The sequence below is a fragment of the Thalassophryne amazonica genome, chromosome 9 (assembly GCF_902500255.1).
Source record: "Thalassophryne amazonica chromosome 9, fThaAma1.1, whole genome shotgun sequence".
NCBI lineage: Eukaryota > Metazoa > Chordata > Actinopteri > Batrachoidiformes > Batrachoididae > Thalassophryne > Thalassophryne amazonica.
In genome coordinates this window covers 52,922,077-52,946,732 of record NC_047111.1, presented here as the reverse complement: position 1 = coordinate 52,946,732, position 24,656 = coordinate 52,922,077, and the positions used below count along the sequence as shown (strand labels likewise).

At 39.8% G+C, this 24,656-nt stretch overlaps 1 long non-coding RNA gene across 1 annotated transcript in view; it reads left to right on the top strand.

The window, feature by feature from the left end:
• LOC117516534 overlaps positions 1 to 12,970 on the top strand; it is a 16,554-nt gene extending 3,584 nt beyond the window's left edge. The window contains exon 3 of the long non-coding RNA XR_004562455.1: positions 12,574 to 12,970. This is a non-coding gene — a long non-coding RNA (uncharacterized LOC117516534). The remainder of the gene's footprint in view (positions 1 to 12,573) is intronic.
• The last annotated feature ends 11,686 nt before the right edge of the window (positions 12,971 to 24,656 follow it).

Here is a 24,656-nt window from a genome sequence, read left to right as displayed (position 1 = left end):
ATGGCTTTTTAAGTAATGGTTTAATTGCTGCCACCTTAAAAGCCTGTGGTACATAGCCAACTAACAAGATAGATTGATCATATTTAAGATCGAGCATTAAATAATGGTAGGGCTTCCTATGAGCAGCCTGGTAGGAATGGGGTCTAATAAACTGAAACAGATGCAAGACACTGGAAGAAAATCCGCAAAAACAAACATAAAAGGGTGTGGGGTTAAACCACGAAACATTCCACCTGCTGTCGTGAGGCACGCACAGTCGGACAGGTGTGCATGATACACCAGCGACGGGTTTGTGCATGCTCGTGCGTGTGCAGAACACAGTGTGAGCAGCTGTTAACGTCTGCAACCCACATCGTGCATCTGCTGTGGAGAAAAAAAATAAATAAAGCCACACACCATAAAAAACACCACAATTTATTGAATCCCTCTTATCGAGTGAACAATGCAAGTATGGCAACCGTCTGTTCCTCTGTAGATGACCCATGGTCATAGACGTACAGTCTGACATGACATGATGAAGCAGTATGCTCTTATCATGTCCAGATCTGCTTGCCCCGCATGTCCAGTCAGCTCTGTGCATGTCCAGCCTGACATACGTGTTTCTGTTGGCGGCACGCTGCAGAACAGACACCACGTCACGTGGAACAAAACTCACGTTGATGATGTGACATTCAGATCGCCTGCTGCGGTTCACCTAATCTGACGGTTCATTTCATCTGGTACAGCCTGTCATGTGTGCGCCATGCGCTGCTCGCTGCAGCCTGTTGCAAAAGTGATATATGTTTATGTATTCCATGTGAGGACAGCAAGCAGACACACGTGCATTATAGTGGACAGTTGTAAGGCCATGTCCTTCAAAACATGGTACATGTTCTGGCTGTCATTGATACTGTTGCTAATAATAGCACACCTGAGTGACATCAACATGGAAAAGTGTGAAGAGCCGACACAAACAGTCCGCTTGTACAGTCGAGAGACGTTGCTGGAGTTACTGATTACGCAGAGCTTCTCCACTGACACTTCAATACTGGACATATTCCCCTGGAGTTGATCAGAACCAAACGGAGAACAAAGTGCGGAAAGGTGAGGGGGATTAAGAACCGGCTACGGTGGAGAGCTACCGCCCACGGGCTCCCCTCAATTATCTTCTCAAGCTTGCACCTTTTCTTATGAAAGGTCAAGTGATCAAAATTAATCGAATATTGAATGTTGTAAATATGAACCAGGAAAACATAGATTGTGGTAAAAATGAAAGCAATAAAAACTTTGAATGTGGTGAAAATGAAAGCATAAAACAATTAATTGTGGTTAAAAGTGAAAGCAGGAAATAGAATGTGTTAAAAAATCAAAAGGGTAAAACTGGACTTGATAAAAATAGAAGGTGTGAAGTACTAAACATGAAAATGAGTGACGTAAAAAACAACATCTGATTAATATCGCCCCTTGAAAATTAGCATCGTTAAATTTGGATGCCTTAAAATCACATTATGGTAAATATTATTTTATAAATTGTATGTCTTAAAAATATACCATTGGCTAATTTAATTCACTGCCTCGATTTACCACCTCCACTTTACCCACTTCAATTGTATCAGTTGCTGTACTCGATTTAATGATGAATGTTTTCATTCACTGCCTCAATTTAGCAGGTCCGATTTACCCACTTCAGTTTTATCATTCACCGTGTCAACTGTGCAATTTTGCTCACTTCCGCTGGATCGAATATGGCAGCAGCCACTGTTGCGACAGCGGAAATTTGTAGTCCGAGCCACTGCGCATGTCACTGACTGCGCTGTGGCGCCATTGGGAGTCACAGGCGAAGAGCGCCCAAATCTAATTAAAGCGTTTTTCTGCTTCACAAAAGTAGCACTACTCGGTTTCTACTTTACTTGGTTTGGTTCCAGGTGTCCTTTTCCACTACACCACTTTTCACTACCTCCTCAACGTGGGCAGGGTCAGGAGAGCAAACTGCAGGTGACGTTTTATAGGCGACACAAACATTTACTGCTCTGTGAGTTTTTAAGAGAAAGCTGCTGGCGATGAGATGAAACACGCTTGAAAAGTACAGAAGACTTGTGGAATTCATACAATAATTGAAGACGAGAAGATACGAGCTGCTAGAAACGAAGAGACAAAGCATGACGGTAAGCTAATCGTTAGCTCATAAGTAATAACTGCAGGCTGTCGCTATTACATATTAAATTGTGGTTGTCAAATAAAGCGTTAATTTAGATTAATTAATTACAGTACCTGTCACACTTTGCTCCATTTTGTTTAGACGTCAGTGACTTAGGAAGACACATTTCTGAGAGCAATAAATGTGTTGGATGTCAATACTTTTTATACTGAAGTAACTTGCTTTGATAACTACTGTATTATTAAAAATCAAACGTGGGAGTTTGTGCGTTTACTGACGTTTATGCACAAAATGTTAATTCGGTTTTAATGACCATTAATTAACGTCGTCACTGAACTCGAACAGGTTAAAACGCATTAAAAACGTTTGATTTGTTTTTCATCCAGATTTTAATGTTCAGTGGACAAATTTTAAATATGAAATCTCAAGATAATTATTAAAGGAGTCATATTGTGCAGAAAGAATCAGCTTCCAAACTCCCACAATTCTGTTTTATAGACATTCTTTATAATATAGCTTTTTATCGTCATTGTACACAAATACAATGAAATCTGTCCTGCATTTAACCCATCCAATTACATTTAGACACCTCCCAATTTAAGATCAATTTACAGCTTAATACCTGCTTGATGTGTAACAGAAATAACCCACAACCATTTACCAGATTATTAAATGCCCCAAACACAGATTTTTTTAAACATACCTGCAATTAAATGATTCATTTAGATTAACTAATCACAAACCCTGTAATGAATTACATTATTTTTTTAATAACCTGACAGCACTAATTAAAATATGTATGCTGTATGTGTTTGTTTCAGATGGTTTTCTCAGAGACACCGCTGCAAAGGTTCATGCCACAGAATGGGATACCTGTCATCATTTGCCTACATGTTATACACTGGTTATGTTTCACTGTGAATTTTGAATAAACGTTTGTACTTTTTGCTAAAATGTCTCCACTTTTGTGTAACATCAATTTGATTTGTAAAAGTTACCAAGGGTTACTGATTTAAATTAAATTCTAACAGTTTGAAAAGCCATTTAAGCAAAAATCCAGTAGTAAAATAAGTTTTACATTTAATGGGGTCATAAATGTAAATGGAAGTAAACAGACAGTAAAACTGGTTGTTCAAAATATCTGAATTAATTACTTCTGGTTTGGTATAAGTCATCCAGCAGAATTATACCCACAGTACAATAGTTTGTGGTACGTTTGTGGCCAGAATTCCTTGATGTAATGGTGCCTTCACTGAAGTGACTAAACCTTTTCATGTTGAATACCATTTGCTAAAATCTCAGTTTAGACATGATTATTACAGCATCTTTGTAAAGATTTAGCCAGGTGTTATGTGCAGTGTATTCTGGAGTAGCAAATCCCAAATTAATATTCTTAGAAATGAACCACCAAAACGTCAATGCCAAAATGTTTTTACTGTTGACCTCAGCCAGAAATGACAAATTATGATACAATCACATAAGTCAAATTGTTTACTGCAACTAAAAGAAGAGCAAATACTAAAAATAAATCTGTGCAACACAAACTATACAAAAATTCCATGTGTCTATAGTCCTGGGGTGGGGGGCGCAGGACACACACCCCGGTCATGCATCGTGTGGATAAGCTCGCCCAGCACGTCAAGGATTGCCCGTTTAAACGCAGCTTCCACCTCCATTGCTTCTTCGAGGATCAGTCGGATGTGTCGATCACACTGAACCCAGTTCAACTTCAACCTCAACATCGCTGAATGGACAGATTCTCCCACTGGAACAGGCTCTTTTTACTCTTGCTCGGACAATAATGAAGGTAGAAATGGAAAGTGATTAACAAAAGCAAGTTTTAATAAATTATACATACACACATACGTACGTACATATATACAGAGTGACGACCCCCCCCCCCCCCAAAAAAAAACAAGAATTGTAAAAAAAAAAAAAAACTTTCAGTTTCTATATGATCATTCTCCAGACTTTCAGTTATCTTGGTCACTTTGCATAAAAGTTGTTTTTCAAAATTTTGCTCCAACAAATCAGACCGTTTGGAGATTAATTTGAAAGAACCTGACTTTTACGCAAAGCAACTAAGATAACTGAAATTTTGGGGAAGGTCCAGCAAAATTTGCTGGACCTTAGTGGGATTTTTTTTTTTTTTTTTACAATATTTTTATGGCTTTCTTTTCTTTTTGGGGGGGGGTGTTACCCTGTGTGTATATATATATATACACACCGTATTTGGGAGATACATTTTGGAGCTAAAAGTTATGTGATGTGAGACATTATTCTTCCCAGTGATGACACGTTGCTGGACGTTGATGGTCGAACACTTTTCGCTTATGGAACTGGATTCTTCAACAAAACCACAAAATCACAACATGTTAAAAAAAATATAGTAATGGCACTAAATTAGATGTAAACGTTTGTTGTCATGCTGACTTGAGGTGTTTTTCTGTCAGAAGTTAATACTTTAAAGTGGAGCACAGAGTTAGCTAGCTCGCTAGTTAGCAGTGAGCTAGCTCACTGTGTCTGCATACACGAGACAATGATGTTACTTTAACACAAGTTTAGACTCAAAATCTTCATTAAAGTGTGCTTCCAACCAATGGGATAAGTAACGTTAAACGGTGCTTTCAAGCAGACTACAGATAAAGTCACAAAAATACTTACCATCCGCCGTTTCCAACAAAGTCGTGGGCGAGTCGCGGTCATCCTGCCTCCGGGTGCTCGTCGGTCGAGTGTCCGTTAACAGCGTTCCTTCGGTCGATCTGTTTCCAGCCCTTACGGTCTGACCTACTCCAGTCGTTGTGGTCCTGTAATCACTTTTAAGCTTTTTCAGCTGTTCTCTGCGTTGCTGTAATGTCCGGTGAGCGGCCAAAGACTGGGAGATTTTCTCATTTCGGGTCACTTCATCCACCTCTCTATATTCTCTCCTCCGCCACCAAACACAAACGTCCGCAACTCATCCACGGACCAGTGCGAGTAAAAAAAAAAACCTTGCCATGAAATGAAAGAAAAACCCGGTTTCTGTAACGCTGCTGTGGCTATTTAAAAATGGCGGGTTTGATTCTCATCTCGGACAGCGCGCTCATGACTCGTCCAGTGACGACATTCTCTGACCAATCAGTGGCCGGCAGCCTGTTGACGTCATATTTAGTATCGGCTCGGCTTGCTTGGAACTGCTCCTGAGCAGGTACTAAAAAAAGCACTCGGTACCAGGTACTAATCCTAATAGAAAAGCAAAAAAAAAAAAAACGAGTAGAGTCGAGCCGAGTAGTGCTACTTTTGTGAGTAGAAAAGCGCTTTTAGATTTGGGCGCTCTTCGCCCATGACTCCCAATGGCGCCACCCCGCGATCAGTGACATGCGCAGTGTCTCTGGACTACAAATTTCCGCTCTCGCAACAGTGGCAGCAAATGATACAATTGAAGTGGGTAAAGTGGACCTGCTAGAATCGAGGCAGTGAATTAAATTAGCCAATGTTATATTTTTAAGACACAATATTTGTAAGATTAATATTTACCATAATGTGATTTTAATGGCATCCAAATTTAATGATTCTAATTTTCAAAGGGGCGATATTAATCAGATGATGTTTTTTACGTCACTCATTTTCATGTTTAGTACTTCACACCTTCCATTTTTATCAAGTCGTTTTACCCTTTTGATTTTTTAACCACATTCAATATTACTGCTTTCACTTTTAACCACATTGTTTTACTGCTTTAATTTTCACCACATTCAAAGTTTTACTGCGTTCATATTTACCACATTCAATATTTCAATTAATTTTGATCACTTTGACCCTTCATACTTTCTGAGCAACAAGTTGACACCATAAGAGCATACAGTGGGTACTGTAATGAATTCCGCGAAGCATCTCTGTTATGTTTTTACTGAAAGTTGGTGACAGCAGACAATATCTGACTCTGTCTATGAAGTTCCTGGATTCACGCTCGTACGTGCAGACAGGGATGTAGACTCGGGGAAGACGCAAGGAGGAGGCATCTGCGTGTACATAAACGATCTTTGGTGCAGGCAACACACAGTGAAGTACCAGCTATGTGATCCAAATGTGGAAATACTGGGAATGACATTAAGACTTTTTTTACTTACCCAGAGAGTTTGGATGCATTTTGCTCTTTGTGGTATATGCCCCTCCCAGTGGTAAAGCTGCTAAAGCAGCAACCATCATTACTGATTGTGTCCATGAGTTACAACTGAAATATCCTGATTCCCCAGCTATTGTAGTTGGAGACATGAATCATTGCTATCTGGACTCTGTGCTGCCTGGTTTTGAACAATATGTTAAAAATAGTAGAGAAGCTTGAATCTTTTGTGGCTTCTGTTTGTTCTTCTCTACAAGGGTCAAGACAGAAGTCAGACTACCAGAGGAAGAATTTTAGCTGAGGAAGCTTCTGCAATTTGAAGCGAAACGTGCTCGCGTCAAGCAACCCAGTCCACTCGAAGATTCAAGCTTCTCTACTATGGAAACCACCTGGACAACTGAGAGCCTAAATCAAATCAAATCAAATCAATTTTATTTATACAGTGCCAAATCACAACAAACAGTTGCCCCAAGGCGCCTTATATTGTAAGGCAAGGCCATACAATAATTACGGAAAAACCCCAACGGTCAAAACGACCCCCTGTGAGCAAGCACTTGGCAACAGTGGGAAGGAAAAACTCCCTTTTAACAGGAAGAAACCTCCAGCAGAACCAGGCTCAGGGAGGGGCAGTCTTCTGCTGGGACTGGTTGGGGCTGAGGGAGAGAACCAGGAAAAAGACAGAAATACACAGAAATATGTTAAAAATCAAACCAGAAAAAGCAACATTCTGGACAAGTGTTTTGTAAACATTAAAACTGCTTATATTTCAAAGGTTAGGTCACCAATACTAAATTCAGACCATAATGTCATTCATTTGATCCCAGTTTACAAGACAAAATTCAAAAGAAGTAAACCTGAAAAAAAAAAAAGTAATTTGAATCTGGACAGATAAGAGCAGCTCAGAGCATGCTTTGACTGGACTGACTGGAGCACTTTTCATCAGGGCTCATTAGATGAAAAAGTAACTGTCATTATACAAATAATGAATGTTTCTGAGTTCAATGGTACGAATATTTCATGAGGTGAAAGCTGGAACATACCATTCAACGAGGCGAAGCAGAGTTGAATGGTATGTTCCAGCTTTCACCGAATTATGTAAATATTAGTTCCATTGAGAGAATGTAAAAACATTCATTATTTGTTTTATATAACAGCTAAAATAGATCACTGTCATTTGATATTTTATTAATTTATAAACAACAGAAAAGGGACTTACATTTTAGTGTTCCAGTGTGATGTGTAGTCCAGTGATGCTGTGCACTGACTTCAGACTTCCATTAAAAAAAAAAAAGACTTTGTGTAGTTCCTCAGTTCAGCCAAAAATCACATCAGCGTTTCATGTGAGGAGCTCTTTATGCATCCAGACGGCTTACAGTGGAGTGGATTTTGTGTGTGTGTGTGTGTGTGTGTGTGTGTGTGTGTGTGTGTGTGTGTGTGTGTGTGTGTGTGTGTGTGTGTGTGTGTGTGTGTGTGTGTGTGTGTGTGTAGAAGCATCAGTTAATCAAGTCATCATGTCACTGTCCCGCGCGCGCGCACACGCAACTGGCTCGGTCGAGCTGTGTACCTCCTCAGTGCAGCGGAAAAAAAAGTCACGTCAGAAATGAGTCCAGGTTTTCTTTCTCTTCCTGCTAACAGACAGCACAGTGGACTTGTTTTGTGTGTGTTTGTGTGTGTGTGTATATATCTTACAAGAATTAGCAGTGTCAGTTTGCTCAAATTATGTCTCAGGAGTGTCGTGTCCCCCCATGCGCGCACACACGCAACCTGGTCAGTGCTTGTGCGTGTGTGAACAACAAAAATAAGACTGTATACGTCCTCAGTGCAGCAAAAAAAAAAAAAAAGTGTGAGTAGTGGAGTGAGTATATGAGAAATTGTTTAACAGCTGGACATGTTCCAACTTGTCCTTAAGGCTTCCAACAGAGGTGTTTTTCCTGTGGCGGAGCGTCGCCGGCTGCGAGCTGACGCTGCAATCCGTCTGCACGTCTTTCATTAAAAAAATCTCCTTTAACAGTGGAATATCCGGATAAAATGCTGAAACCGACTTCTTCTGAAACTTCTCTGTTCTCTCACGACGTCCTGGATCAATAGAGCCTGAAATGTGGAGGTTTTCAGCTTGAAACAGGCTGACGACGGCGCCTGGGAGCGCTGCGCGACATCCCGCTCCATGGGAAGTCCTTAAAGCGACAGTATCACCTCAAAATCTCTCTTCAGCCGTTAAAATTTTCACCGAAAACCAGCTAAATTTTTTTGAACCGTGTCCACTTCAATGTTCCTCACAGGTTTAGAAAAAATTTTGATCAAACAAAGCGCCAGTCTCTCAGCAACTTCTCAGACAAAGGAATTCCGACGAGGGGCTGGACGACTCCTCCCACAAGGAGTGCTCACAGGCGAATGATGTCACCGACAGGCGTGGAAAAACTCACGCATGCGCACGAGGGTTCAAGCATGTCTGACGTAAAAACATATGAATGAAATCAATATAGTTTTTGAAAAAAATAAAAAGGACCTATACTTTATTGACAGACCTCATATTCTCTGGGTTTATAGACATTGTTATTGTGTCTGCGTTTATTAAATTCCACACATCTTAAATGTAGCAGACATGGATTATCTGGAATTTTGTTTTGGCACGTTTTCAAGGTCTCTACTGCCATCTACTGGCCAGTAATGTTCATGGCAGTATTGGCCCTGAAGCTGGCTGATATATTTTCAATCACTGTACTCGGCTACAGCTCAAACTGTACCACAGAACCGCACGGTGTAAAAGTTCAGAGCGCACGATTTATGTTCTCACACATTGTACGTTCAAAAATCACACGTCGGACTCGTGTTTCCAGAAGACGTAAACAGAGGCTTTTTTTTTCAAACTTAATTTACAAAAACTCTCGATGGGAGTATGGAACCCGGGAGAGGTCACTTAAAGTGATATTTTTTTCTGAACCTGGGAGAGGTCACTTAAAGTGATTTTTTTTTCTGAACCAGGGAGAGGTCACTTAAAGTGATATTTTTTTCTGGCCATGATCATTTGTGTGCACGTTTTCCTTTAATTGAGCCCACGAATTAATAAAACGTGCTCTCAAATTAATAAAACGTGCACGTTTTCCTGGCCATGATAATTCGTGCGCACGTTTTCTTTTAATTGAGCCCTCAAATTAATAAAACGTGCGCACGTTTTCCTTTCGTTCAAACTTCATAACTTCATTATTATATTATATTATATTATATATATATATTATGAACTTCATAATATGACCTAAATTGTCATCCTCATGATGGGGAGACGCTTCGCCCTCAGCATCCTTTTTAATGTGCTTAAACTCCAGATGGTGTCATGCTGGGTAGCTGGAGTTCTCTATATGTCCTTTTGTGCCCAAACCATGATGATACACTCTGACCAGATCCATTTCTAATGGGGAAATGTATTACACTGTCTCCTGGTTTGTTGGCTAATAGCCAACATTTATGTGTCAAGACAATATTGAGTGCACGTTTTACAAATTGTGGCCACGTTTAAGTACAGTAGTGTTCAGAATAATAGTAGTGCTATGTGACTAAAAAGATTAATCCAGGTTTTGAGTATATTTCCTATTGTTACATGGGAAATAAGGTACCAGTAGATTCAGTAGATTCTCACAAATCCAACAAGACCAAGTATTCATGATATGCACACTCTTAAGGCTATGAAATTGGGCTATTAGTAAAAAAAAAAGTAGAAAAGTCGGTGTTCACAATAATAGTAGTGTGGCATTCAGTGAGTGAGTTCATCAATTTTGTGGAACAAACAGGTGTGAATCAGGTGTCCCCTATTTAAAGATGAAGCCAGCACCTGTTGAACGTGCTTTTCTCTTTGAAAGCCTGAGGAAAATGGGACATTCAAGACATTGATCAGAAGAACAGCATAGTTTGATTAAAAAGTTGATTGGAGAGGAGAAAACTTACGTAGGTGCAAAAAATTATAGGCTGTTCATCTACAATGATCTCCGTTGCTTTAAAATGGACAAAAAAAACAGAGACGTGTGGAAGAAAACGGAAAACAACCATCAAAATGTATAGCGGAATAACCAGAATGGCAAAGGCTCACCCATTGATCAGCTCCAGGATGATCAAAGACAGTCTGGAGTTACCTGTAAGTGCTGTGACAGTTAGAAGACGCCTGTGTGAAGCTAATTTATTTGCAAGAATCCCCCACAAAGTCCCTCTGTTAAATAAAAGACATGCAGAAGAGGTTACAATTTGCCAAAGAACACATCAACTGGCCTAAAAAGAAATGGAGGAATATTTTGTGGACTAATGAGAGTAAAATTGTTCTTTTTGGGTCCAAGGGCTGCAGACAGTTTGTGAGATGACTCCCAAACTCTGAATTCAAGCCACAGTTCACAGTGAAGACAGTGAAGCATGGTGGTGCAAGCATCATGATATGGGCATGTTTCTCCTGCTATGGTGTTGGGCCTATATATCGCATACCAGGTATCATGGATCAGTTTGGATATGTCAAAATACTTGAAGAGGTCATGTTGCCTTATGTTGACGAGGACATGCCCTTCAAATGGGTGTTTCAACGAGACAATGACCCCAAGCACACTAGTACATGAGCAAAATCTTGGTTCCAAACCAACAAAATTAATGCCTCACAGATGTGAAGAAATTATGAAAACTGTGGTTATACAACTAAATACTAGTTTAGTGATTCACAGGATTGCTAAAAAAGCAGTTTGAACATAATAGTTTTGAGTTTGTAGCGTCAACAGTAGATGCTACTATTATTGTGAACACCCCCTTTTCTACTTTTTTTACTAATAGCCCAATTTCATAGCCTTAAGAGTGTGCATATCATGAATGCTTGGTCTTGTTGGATTTGTGAGAATCTGCTGAATCTACTGGTACCTTGTTTCCCATGTAACAACAAGAAATATACTCAAAACCTGGATTAATCTTTTTAGTCACATAGCACTCACTGAACACTACTGTAGATCGTGCCCTTGTTTTACTCAAATGATGCTTAAAACGTGCACACAATATAATAAAACGTGTGCACAACATCATAAAACGTGCACACAATATAATAAAATGTGCACACAATATAATAAAATGAGTGCACATTCTCTCCACATGCAAAACATTTTGCGATGACACTTCCAGGGCTCTGTAAAAATGCCTGTTTTACAAATAAAAAATGGAATATTTTACAAAAGCACATTTATCTGTAAACACCAACACACAACACACGTCACATTAACATGTTGGTTTACATAATGAATGACTCAACCAATCAGTGTTTAGCGGAGGCACATTTTACCCGGAATACTTTGCGATCTGTCTGTGTTTGTTACAAAACTTCAGAATTAGTGCATTTTTCAACATTAAAATATATATGTTATATTTTAACTTTGTAAAAATGACAGAATTGACATTAATGGAGTTATTCTATCAGTATTAATTTTATTTATACTCCAAACCATAACTCAGCATTGCTTTATTTTCCAAGACCTCTGCCTGATGGGAGCATTGTGATTGAGTAGAGAGAGTTGAACTTTGCAGTTCCTCTCAGCTTGCTTCTGTACTGGAAGCCATGTAGTAAACAAGAGCTTCCAGCAGGGGGCAATACTTTTCAGTTATCTGATGATCTGTTATTGAAGTTAATTTTTTGGTTATCTGTGCCCACCACTGGTTATTTCACAAGATTTGAGTAATCTGACAGTTTTGAGAAATGCAATCAAATTCTTACAAATATTCATCTGAGACCTTCAGATAAAACTGAGATCACTGTTGATGAAGTTAGAAAAATATTTAAAGCTATAAACAGTAAAAAAGCAGGATCAGATAAATGTAGTCCTTTTATTTTAAAAACCTTTGCAGTAGAGTTGGCACCAGCTTGGCAACCAGTGTTTCAACTCTCAACTGACACTCACACAGTTCCAGTAGCATGGAAAACCTCACACATAAAACCTTTGCCTAAAATTCAGTGTCCAAAAGAACACAGAGATTTCAGACCCATAGCTCTGACCTCTGTGAATATGAAGGCTCTCGAAAGACTTCTGCTCAAACATATGGAAGCCTGCACTAATGACAAACTAGATCCATCACAGTTTGCATATATAGAACAGGCTGTGGTACTGAAGATGCTGTGGCCACTTTGGATCATATCATCACAAAACATCTTGATAAACCACATAACTATGCAAGAGCACTCTTTCTGGACTATTCTTCCACTTTCGGTACAATACAACCCAATATTCTACTTTCAAAAATGTCCCACCTGGGAGTAAACCCTTACTTGATCCACTGGTATTTCTCTTTTTTAACAAATAGAGTCCAGTTGCTTAAGGTAAACAAGACCCTTTCTTCTGCCATCTCAACCAACGTTGGTGCACCTCAGGGCTGCGTAAGTTCTGCAATACTTTTCACTCTATACACAGATGATCTCCGTTCAACTTTAAATAACCAGTACGTTTTGAAATACTCTGACGATACCGTTTTGCTGACATTACTACATGATTAAGAAAGTCCTGATGTGCACCAACAAGGTGGTAATGAAGTGGTCACATGGAGCAAAAACAAAGCTCTGGAGATATACACAAAGAAAACCGAGGAAACTGTGTTTAGTCCAAAACCAGTAAGGGTAAACCCCACAATCATTAATAATGAAATAATCCAACAGGTGGAGTTATATAAATATCTTGGAATAATGATAGATGCTACTCTACCTTGGAAACATTATATTGACTACATCTGTAAGAAAACAAAACAGGATTTATTTTCTCCGTCGTTTAAGATCATTTGGAGCTACACGACAGATACTCCTACTGTTTTATACTTCTGTTATTCTCAGTGTACTGCAGTATTGTAATGCTGTTGTTGTGTGGGCTGCTGAAGAGGAGGTTCTGCTGGCCCACCACCAGAGGGTGCCCTGCCTGAAGTGCGGGCTTCAGGCACGAGAGGGCGCTGCCGCCTTGCGGGAACAGCCGGGAGTGACAGCTGTCACTCATCATCTCTTGACAGCTGTCACCCATCTCCACCTCATCAAGCACTCCATAAAGCCGGACGACATCTCCACCTCCCTGCTGAGATATCGTCTATCTACAAGGTAATCTCTCAGCCGTATTCTGTGCCTACCGCACTGATTCTGTATTGTTTGCAGGTGTACCTGTTTCTCCACTTACAGCTGAAGGCTGGGTTCGAAGCTGGTGACAGAGTGACCAGACTTCACTCCTCACGCTGAACTGTGATAAGTAGTGATTCAGGCGCTGCTGTTTTTCTGTGTTCCTCTTTCGGAGGTGGAGGTGTTTTGCCCACCATAAAGGAACTGTTGCTGACTGTGTTACTGGGTGTGCACACACCCACACCTAACTGTTTCTGCTTCCTGCCAGCAGTACCAGATCCGACAGCCGGAGACGGTGGCCACCTGGAGACTCGGGACTTGGCAGCTCCAGTATCCTCCGGGTTCAGTGGCAGTGGAAATCGTGTGGGATCCGGTTCTTCTCTGGACAGACGTCTTCTATCCTCGAGCCTGCCCACACGTAACCTTTGTACATTTGACTCTATCCAAATTATGTATTTGTCTATATTTCGTTGTGCACATTTCACAGCAGTAAAGTGTTGTATTTTGGCTCATGTATTGTCCGTTCATTTACGCCCCCTGTTGTGGGTCTGTGTCACTACACTTTCCCAACAGCTGTGTGGTACAATTGCCTGTCCACTTCTGTAAAATTTGGCCTGAAACACTTGTTAACTCAAAGCACTCCGCCAAGGCCAGGACAACCTGTACTTTCAAAATATATATGCTATAGTTGTGTTTTATAAGTGTAATAAAGGTTTACAATCAGAAATAAGAAAGGAAAAAGTAAAGCAGAAATTATTTTTCACACACATTTATTTAAAAAACACAGCAAACTATAATAACTAGTAACACATCACTCCTAAAAACAATCTTTGGTGTGTCACGTGAGGTGAATCTGCCCTATGATTGGATTTTGGAAAACCATGTGACGGTCAACCAATTCCAGTTGGACACTCACATTGCTCACGTCATCACACAGCTTCTATGAGGAGTACAAAGATGGTGGACGGTGGCTCAAAAGTCAGCGGAGTTCATTTTTCAGCAAAAAAGTAAGTTTCTATCTCATATCATTAAAAAGTTATTTATAATTTAGTAAAGCTTGGTCTCAGCCATCGTATACGACGTCGGCCCCAAAGGGTTAAACCCTTAGATCTTCAGAAAATGTATTTATAAAGAGAAACTGCATGAACTACACGTTTTGTTTTATTTTCTAATAACAAGTTTACTCAATGAGGAGAAACAAATGCTAAATTATTGTTGTGTCATAACTTAATTTTTGTTCAGCCTTTGTGACCCGTCTTCATGAAGTTAGATGCAAAAATGTTGAAATTGGCCCTATCCTGCAATGATAAAGAATCCTTTAAAAAATTACTGGATCCAGATCGTGTTCCGGATCATTACCAAAATTTAATGACTTCTAAGTTAGGCCAAGATACACCCCTGGTAAAACTTTCACTGAAATCCATTGAGGACTTTTTGAGTAATCCTGCTAACAAACCAACCAACCAACAAACAAATGGACGCAACCAAAAACATAACCTCCTTGGCGGAGGTAAAAATCTGTTCAAAAATTGTTGGTCATCCTTTAGAGGGTCTGTATGAGTCCTCTTATCACAACAACAACACAATAAGGCTGGCAAAAAATATCACTTCTGACAGTGTTCCACCCCTTACCAAAAAGTAGTACATGCAAGTATGTTTCAAGTATACTTCCAGTTTACTTTTTATATACTTATCAGTACTATTTTTTGGTAAGGGACGGTTTAAAAGGTCAGACTGAAACATTTTTTTGTGCATCAGTTGATACTTAAACTAAATAATTGATAACAACATTATCAAGGCTGCAATGCGAGTAAACTTTTGTTGTATGGATTGTTTGTGAAATATCTGTCTTATTTGTGTTGTTTATGTTTTGTGTTGTAACGGAGCTACTGAATACGTAACATACGCCAATATGATTGGATAAAACACTAAATCAAATCAAATCAATTTTATTTATATAGCGCCAAATCACAACAAACAGTTGCCCCAAGGCGCCTTATATTGTAAGGCAAGGCCATACAATAATTACGGAAAAACCCCAACGGTCAAAACGACCCCCTGTGAGCAAGCACTTGGCTACAGTGGGAAGGAAAAACTCCCTTTTAACAGGAAGAAACCTCCAGCAGAACCACGCTCAAGGAGGGGCAGTCTTCTGCTGGGACTGGTTGGGGCTGAGGGAGAGAACCAGGAAAAAGACATGCTGTGGAGGGGAGCAGAGATCAATCAATAATGATTAAATGCAGAGTGGTGCATACAGAGCAAAAAGAGAAAGAAACACTCAGTGCATCATGGGAACCCCCCAGCAGTCTAAGTCTATAGCAGCATAACTAAGGGATGGTTCAGGGTCACCTGATCCAGCCCTAACTATAAGCTTTAGCAAAAAGGAAAGTTTTAAGCCTAATCTTAAAAGTAGAGAGGGTGTCTGTCTCCCTGATCTGAATTGGGAGCTGGTTCCACAGGAGAGGAGCTTGAAAGCTGAAGGCTCTGCCTCCCATTCTACTCTTACAAACCCTAGGAACTACAAGTAAGCCTGCAGTCTGAGAGCGAAGCGCTCTATTGGGGTGATATGGTACTATGATGTCCCTAAGATAAGATGGGACCTGATTATTCAAATCCTTATAGGTAAGAAGAAGAATTTTAAATTCTATTCTAGAATTAACAGGAAGCCAATGAAGAGAGGCCAATATGGGTGAGATATGCTCTCTCCTTCTAGTCCCTGTTAGCACTCTAGCTGCAGCATTTTGAATTAACTGAAGGCTTTTCAGGGAACTTTTAGGACAACCTGATAATAATGAATTACAATAGTCCAGCCTAGAGGAAATAAATGCATGAATTAGTTTTTCAGCATCACTCTGAGACAAGACCTTTCTAATTTTAGAGATATTGCGCAAATGCAAAAAAACAGTCCTACATATTTGTTTAATATGCGCATTTAATCACATATCCTGATCAAAAATGACTCCAAGATTTCTCACAATATTACTAGAGGTAATGCCATCCAGAGTAAGGATCTGGTTAGACACCATGTTTCTAAGATTTGTGGGGCCAAGTACAATAACTTCAGTTTTATCTGAGTTTAAAAGCAGGAAATTAGAGGTCATCCATGTCTTTATGTCTGTAAGACAATCCTGCAGTTTAGCTAATTGGTGTGTGTCCTCCTGCTTCATGGATAGATAAAGCTGGGTATCATCTGCGTAACAATGAAAATTTAAGCAATGCCGTCTAATAATACTGCCTAAGGGAAACATGTATAAAGTGAATCAATCAATCAATCAATCAACTTTTTTTTTATATAGCGCCAAATCACAACAAACAGTTGCCCCAAGGCGCTTTATATTGTAAGGCAAGGCCATACAACAATCATGAAAAACCCCAACGGTCAAAACGACCCCCTGTGAGCAAGCACTTGGCAACAGTGGGAAGGAAAAACTCCCTCTTAACAGGAAGAAACCTCCAGCAGAACCAGGCTCAGGGAGGGGCAGTCTTCTGCTGAGACTGGTTGGGGCTGAGGGAAAGAACCAGGAAAAAGACATGCTGTGGAGGGGGGCAGAGATCGATCACTAATGATTAAATGCGGAGTGATGCATACAGAGCAAAAAGAGAAAGAAACAGTGCATCATGGGAACCCCCCCACAGTCTACGTCTAAAGCAGCATAACCAAGGGATAGTCCAGGGTCACCCGATCCAGCCCTAACTATAAGCCTTAGCGAAAAGGAAAGTTTTAAGCCTAATCTTAAAAGTAGAGAGGGTGTCTGTCTCCCTGATCTGAATTGGGAGCTGGTTCCACAGGAGAGGAGCCTGAAAGCTGAAGGCTCTGCCTCCCATTCTACTCTTACAAACCCTAGGAACTACAAGTAAGCCTGCAGTCTGAGAGCGAAGCGCTCTATTAGGGTGATATGGTACTACGAGGTCCCTGAGATAAGATGGGACCTGATTATTCAAAACCTTATAAGTAAGAAGAAGAATTTTAAATTCTATTCTAGAATTAACAGGAAGCCAATGAAGAGAGGCCAACACGGGTGAGATATGCTCTCTCCTGCTAGTCCCCGTCAGTACTCTAGCTGCAGCATTTTGAATTAACTGAAGGCTTTTTAGGGAACTTTTAGGACAACCTGATAATAAAGAATTACAATAGTCCAGCCTAGAGGAAATAAATGCATGAATTAGTTTTTCAGCATCACTCTGAGACAAGACCTTTCTGATTTTAGAGATATTGCGTAAATGCAAAAAGGCAGTCCTACATATTTGTTTAATATGCGCTTTGAATGACATATCCTGATCAAAAATGACTCCAAGATTTCTCACAGTATTACTAGAGGTCAGGGAAATGCCATCCAGAGTAAAGATCTGGTTAGACACCATGCTTCTAAGATTTGTGGGGCCAAGTACAATAACTTCAGTTTTATCTGAGTTTAAAAGCAGGAAATTAGAGGTCATCCATGTCTTTATGTCTGTAAGACAATCCTGCAGTTTAGCTAATTGGTGTGTGTCCTCTGGCTTCATGGATAGATAAAGCTGGGTATCATCTGCGTAACAATGAAAATTTAAGCAATACCGTCTAATAATACTGCCTAAGGGAAGCATGTATAAAGTGAATAAAATTGGTCCTAGCACAGAACCTTGTGGAACTCCATAATTAACTTTAGTCTGTGAAGAAGATTCCCCATTTACATGAACAAACTGTAATCTATTAGACAAATATGATTCAAACCACCGCAGCGCAGTGCCTTTAATACCTATGACATGCTCTAATCTCTGTAATAAAATTTTATGGTCAACAGTATCAAAAGCAGCACTGAGGTCCAACAGAACAAGCACAGAGATAAGTCCACTGTCCGAAGCCATAAGAAGATCATTTGTAACCTTCACTAATGCTGTTTCTGTACTATGATGAATTCTAAAACCTGACTGAACCTCTTCAAATAGACCATTCCTCTGCAGGTGATCAGTTAGCTGTTTTACAACTACCCTCTCAAGAATCTTTGAGAGAAAAGGAAGGTTGGAGATTGGCCTATAATTAGCTAAAATAGCTGGGTCAAGAGATGGCTTTTTAAGTAATGGTTTAATTACTGCCACCTTAAAAGCCTGTGGTACATAGCCAACTAACAAAGATAAGTTGATCATATTTAAGATTGAAGCATTAAATAATGGTAGGACTTCCTTGAGCAGCCTGGCAGGAATGGGGTCTAATAAACATGTTGATGGTTTGGATGAAGTAACTAATGAAAATAACTCAGACAGAACAATCGGAGAGAAACAGTCTAACCAAATACCGGCATCACTGAAAGCAGCCAAAGATAACGATACATCTTTGGGATGGTTATGAGTAATTTTTTCTCTAATAGTCAAAATTTTGTTAGCAAAGAAAGTCATGAAGTCATTACTAGTTAAAGTTAATGGAATACTCAGCTCAATAGAGCTCTGACTCTTTGTCAGCCTGGCTACAGTGCTGAAAAGAAACCTGGGGTTGTTCTTATTTTCTTCAATTAGTGATGAGTAGAAAGATGTCCTAGCTTTACGGAGGGCTTTTTTATAGAGCAACAAACTCTTTTTCCAGGCTAAGTGAAGATCTTCTAAATTAGTGAGACGCCATTTCCTCTCCAACTTACGGGTTATCTGCTTTAAGCTACGAGTTTGTGAGTTATACCACGGAGTCAGACACTTCTGATTTAAAGCTCTCTTTTTCAGAGGAGCTACAGCATCCAAAGTTGTCTTCAATGAGGATGTAAAACTATTGACGAGATACTCTAACTCCCTTACAGAGTTTAGGTAGCTACTCTGCTCTGTGTTGGTATATGACAATAGAGAACATAAAGAAGGAATCATATCCTTAAACCTAGTTACAGCGCTTTCTGAAAGACTTCTAGTGTAATGAAACTTATTCCCCACTGCAGGGTAGTCCATCAGGGTAAATGTAAATGTTATTAAAAAATGATCAGACAGAAGGGAGTTTTCAGGGAATACTGTTAAGTCTTCTATTTCCATACCATAAGTCAAAACAAGATCTAAGATATGATTAAAGTGGTGGGTGGACTCATTTACTTTTTGAGCAAAGCCAATAGAGTCTAATAATAGATTAAATGCAGTGTTGAGGCTGTCATTCTCAGCATCTGTGTGGATGTTAAAATCGCCCACTATAAGTATCTTATCTGAGCTAAGCACTAAGTCAGACAGAAGGTCTGAAAATTCACAGAGAAACTCACAGTAACGACCAGGTGGACGATAGATAATAACAAATAAAACTGGTTTTTGGGACTTCCAATTTGGATGGAAAAGACTAAGAGACAAGCTTTCAAATGAATTAAAGCTCTGTCTAGGTTTTTGATTAATTAATAAGCTGGAATGGAAGATTGCTGCTAATCCTCCGCCCCGGCCCGTACTACGAGCATTCTGACAGTTAGTGTGACTCGGGGGTGTTGACTCATTTAAACTAACATATTCATCCTGCTGTAACCAGGTTTCTGTTAGGCAGAATAAATCAATACGTTGATCAATTATTATATCATTTACCAACAGGGACTTAGAAGAGAGAGACCTAATGTTTAATAGACCACATTTAACTGTTTTAGTCTGTGGTACAGTTGAAGGTGCTATATTATTTTTTCTTTTTGAATTTTTTTGCTTAAATAGATTTTTGCTGGTTATTGGTGGTCTGGAAGCAGGCACCGTCTCTACGGGGATGGGGTAATGAGGGGATGGCAGGGGGAGAGAAGCTGCAGAGAGGTGTATAAGACCACAGCTCTGCCTCCTGGTCCCAACGCTAGACAGTCACAGTTTGGAGGATCCAAGAAAATTGGCCAGATTTCTAGAAATGAGAGCTGCTCCATCTAAAGTGGGATGGATGCCGTCTCTCCTAACAAGACCAGGTTTTCCCCAGAAGCTTTGCCAATTATCAATGAAGCCCACCTCATTTTTTGGACACCACTCAGACAGCCAGCAATTCAAGGAGAACATGCGGCTAAACATGTCACTCCCGGTCTGATTGGGGAGGGGCCCAGAGAAAACAACAGAGTCCGACATTGTTTTTGCAAAGTTACACACCGATTTAATGTTAATTTTAGTGACCTCCGATTGGCGTAACCGAGTGTCATTACTGCCGACGTGAATTACAATCTTACCAAATTTACGCTTAGCCTTAGCCAGCAATTTCAAACCACTATTTAACTATTTAACTATTCTCTAATAGTTAAAATTTTATTAGCAAAGAAAGTCATGAAGTCATTACTAGTTAAAGTTAAAGGAATACTCGGCTCAATAGAGCTCTGACTCTTTGTCAGCCTGGCTACAGTGCTGAAAAGAAACCTGGGGTTGTTCTTATTTTCTTCAATTAGTGATGAGTAGTAAGATGTCCTAGCTTTACGGAGGGCTTTTTTATAGAGCAACAGACTCTTTTTCCAGGCTAAGTGAAGATCTTCTAAATTAGTGAGATGCCATTTCCTCTCCAACTTACGGGTTATCTGCTTTAAGCTGCGAGTTTGTGAGTTATACCACGGAGTCAGGCACTTCTGATTTAAAGCTCTCTTTTTGAGAGGAGCTACAGCATCCAAAGTTGTCTTCAATGAGGATGTAAAATTATTGACGAGATACTGTATCTCACTTACAGAGTTTAGGTAGCTACTCTGCACTGTGTTGGTATATGGCATTAGAGAACATAAAGAAGGAATCATATCCTTAAACCTAGTTACAGCGCTTTCTGAAAGACTTCTAGTGTAATGAAACTTATTCCCCACTGCTGGGAAGTCCATCAGAGTAAATGTAAATGTTATTAAGAAATGATCATACAGAAGGGAGTTTTCAGGGAATACTGTTAAGTCTTCAATTTCTATACCATAAGTCAGAACAAGATCTAAGATATGATTAAAGTGGTGGGTGGACTCATTTACATTTTGAGCAAAGCCAATTGAGTCTAACTCAGGAACTGTGAAATACTGGTGAGTCACTATTAATAATTTCTTACGTGTCCAACCTCGTAGGTTGATCGTTAAAATTAAATTCGTTAGTTCTAAAAGCTATCATAATTATTTATAGGAAAATGTTCTATTTTTTTCTACTAAGGTTTGAACTTTGAGTGTTTACACAGGAGAGAAAAGTGAGAAAATGTTAATGCCTGTTTGAGAAAAGTGTATAAAGTGTGTAGTGAGGGGTTTTACAGCCTTAAAACATCTATAATAATTGTAAAAAATAACGCTGACTACTTCAAGGATTTCACCTATCGCGGGTTATTTTTAGAATGTAACTCCTTTTCGTGGCCTTGTGGTTTCGCGGATTCTTTTCAGTGCAATTTTGCATGCTGCTTCTTTTTTTTCTTTTTTTTTAACAGAGCAGTGTTCTGCGTCCTTATCAGGCGGGCCGGTCGCGGCACCGGTCGGCATCACCGCGATTGCTCTCACTACCTCCGATGCGCTTACTGAGTCTGCGGGCTTGGTAAGCGCTGCAGCGGGACACTCACACCACCCCCCTGTCTGCTGTGCCGAGCTGCATCCAACTCCAGCGACAGGTCCAGAGACTGTTTTGATGCGCAGCACCCGCTGCATGTTCTCGGTAACCGCAGCCGCAGAGCTCTGTGGCCATGACTTGGATTCTTTGCAGGTCCCGCATCTGTACCCCCTGTGGCAGTGAGCGAAGGGAGAGCAAACACATTGTGTTCTGCGTGCATTTATCATTTATAGGTATATGATAAAATCATTATCAAGTTGTTTTACCAATGAATATGGCTTTATACACCCTTCAGAAAAGCTGTCAGGGAGTCAGCTGGGAGGCACCTCGCCGTGCTGTGTGCGCTCAGACGTGGCTGGCCAGTCCCCATCTGTACATACATATCAGTATTCCATGCAAGTGTGCTCTCCCCGCCGCACATGTTGCGGGGGGGTAGTTACAATGAAACACATGCATGCCAAATGTGTTGGAAGGCGCAATACACACACGATAGATACGCACCCCACATGTGTTGGGGGGAGCCGACACACTGGCACGCCACGTGTGTTGCTTGCAACGCCACACTCATGGGGGCACTTAGACAAATTTCAGCTCGAAAGTAGTCGTCTGCTCACTATTTTCATAGTAAGAGCGTGAATGGCACCACATTTTCTAAGTGCCCAGTGAATGGTGTTGGATGTTCGTGTGTATCACCTGGAATTTGGCTGACACATGCCGCGAGCGGAATTGAATGGGCTCTCACAGGGCACTCTCTGTCTTTCAGCCGCTGGTGTGTGCGAATAGTTGTAACGATAGGTATACGAGGTGTTAGAGACAGCTCTGAATTGTCACGAATGGCATGCAATTACTCCTTCATGTGCTAGTTGGCTTCAATCGTGTAATGTGAGAAGAGGTCCTTACTTTTGTATTCTAAGACATTTCCTTGAAATTGGCAGCGAGAAGGTCTTGAGATCTTTCTCGCCTGGTCCTTTCAGTGTGGAGTTTCCATGTTCTCCTCTTGTCTGTGTGGGTTTCCTCCAGGTGCTCCGTGTTCCTCCTACATCCAAAACGTGGAGGTTAGGTGAACTGGAAACTTAACTGAGCATAGGTGTGTGAATGAGTTTGTCTCTCTTCATCTAACCTCGCTAGTACTCTGCCTCTTGCCCTATGACTGCTGGGATAGGTTCCAACCCCCTGCCCTGTGACCGTTGACTGGAATAAGCAGGTTTAGAAAATGAATGAATGTACCCTGTAAAGTTCAGGAAATGAACAGCTATATAGATGACTAGGGTTTCTTGACCAATTTATCTTACACTCACCCAGTATAATTACACCCCTTTAAAATTCATATTTTGATCCATAAAATTTGGATTATTTTTTTTTACAGGGATCTGCACCAAAGTGTGTTTCTTTCCCATGCAGAAGGTTCCTAGTTCAAACCCCACCCACCCAGAAGCGAACATTTGCGAACGTCAAACAAATGTTCATAGAATGTTTGTTTACTGTTCAGCAAGTTTGTGAACGTTCATGTAATGTTTGTGATGTTTGTCTAATGTTTGCATGGAAGCAAAAATTTTCAAACATCAACTGAACGTTCATAGAATGTTTGTTTACTGTTCAGCAAGTTTGCGAATGTTCATATAATGTTTGTGATGTTTGTCTAATGTTTGCATGGAGGCAAACATTAGACAAACATGTAAGCAAACATTTGCAAAAGTCAATCAAATGTTTATAGAATGTATGCTTAATGTTCAGTGTGTTTGCGAACATTCACATAATGTTCATGTTGTATGTGTAAAGCTTGCCTCAAAATAAAAGTATATATATTCTAAAATTTTGTAAAATTTCATATTACAGGAAAACATTAAATATCATTTATTGCCTACAGAAAGTTAATGTTGGACTACATTTAAATTATGTGTGCAAACACAGGTAGAATGAACAATAGGAAATGATTTAAACACTCATGGTAACCAATAATTTGTCGATTTATGATTTATTCAGGCCTACTGAATATATAATTTCAAGATTACTGTGATAAACTGACAGAGCTAACTCAGAAACATGTCTTGGGGCAACTTGCATAAACATGCACTATGTTAATTGGAATATTAATTTTTGCAAAAAAAAAGATTTACATCACTACAGACTGTGATTGGCAGCTACCAAAAATATGTTTTTTATGGAAACAGATTGCAATGGCAGCTTATTATCCAGAAGTCCCACAGACCTGAGTTACATACATTTTGGCAAATTTTCTAAAAGCATAATATCTTTAACATTTTTGGAAATAAGGAAAAATACATTAAAGGTATTAAAAATTGATTTACAAATAGTTTTCAACATGCATGAGCAGGAAACATTGACATTTAAATAAAACAGCTCACAGACAAATAATATTTTTTACTGGTCACTTCACAACTTGCAGTTCAAACATTATCAGACATGTTTTTAAACAAACATGCTGAACATGAGATGAATATAGCAGTCACACATGTTACAGCAGAACATCAACTCGATTTCACATTTCCAGAATGAACATTTGTCCAGGGTTTAGTGTTTTGCTCAGGCCTCATTTGAGGATGACTTCATGTCACAGCCGAACAGTGTTTGGTGGGAATTGTTACCATAATAACATATTTCTTCCTTTCTGATTCCTTTAATTTCAGCTGCTCAATTCATGTTTGCAGTGAGGCATGATATTATAATTATCCAGGGTAAAACATGTACATTGTACACAATATAACACCTGGATACAATCATTTCTGTATGTAAAATGCAACATTCTCATTCTGGTAAAAAAAAAAGAAAAAAAAAACTTGCAGTGTTCTCCACCAAACAGTTGGTGGCAGTAGTGCACCTAGTTGGGTTAAAACCCGCTGTTTAACAAAGAAGAAGAAGAA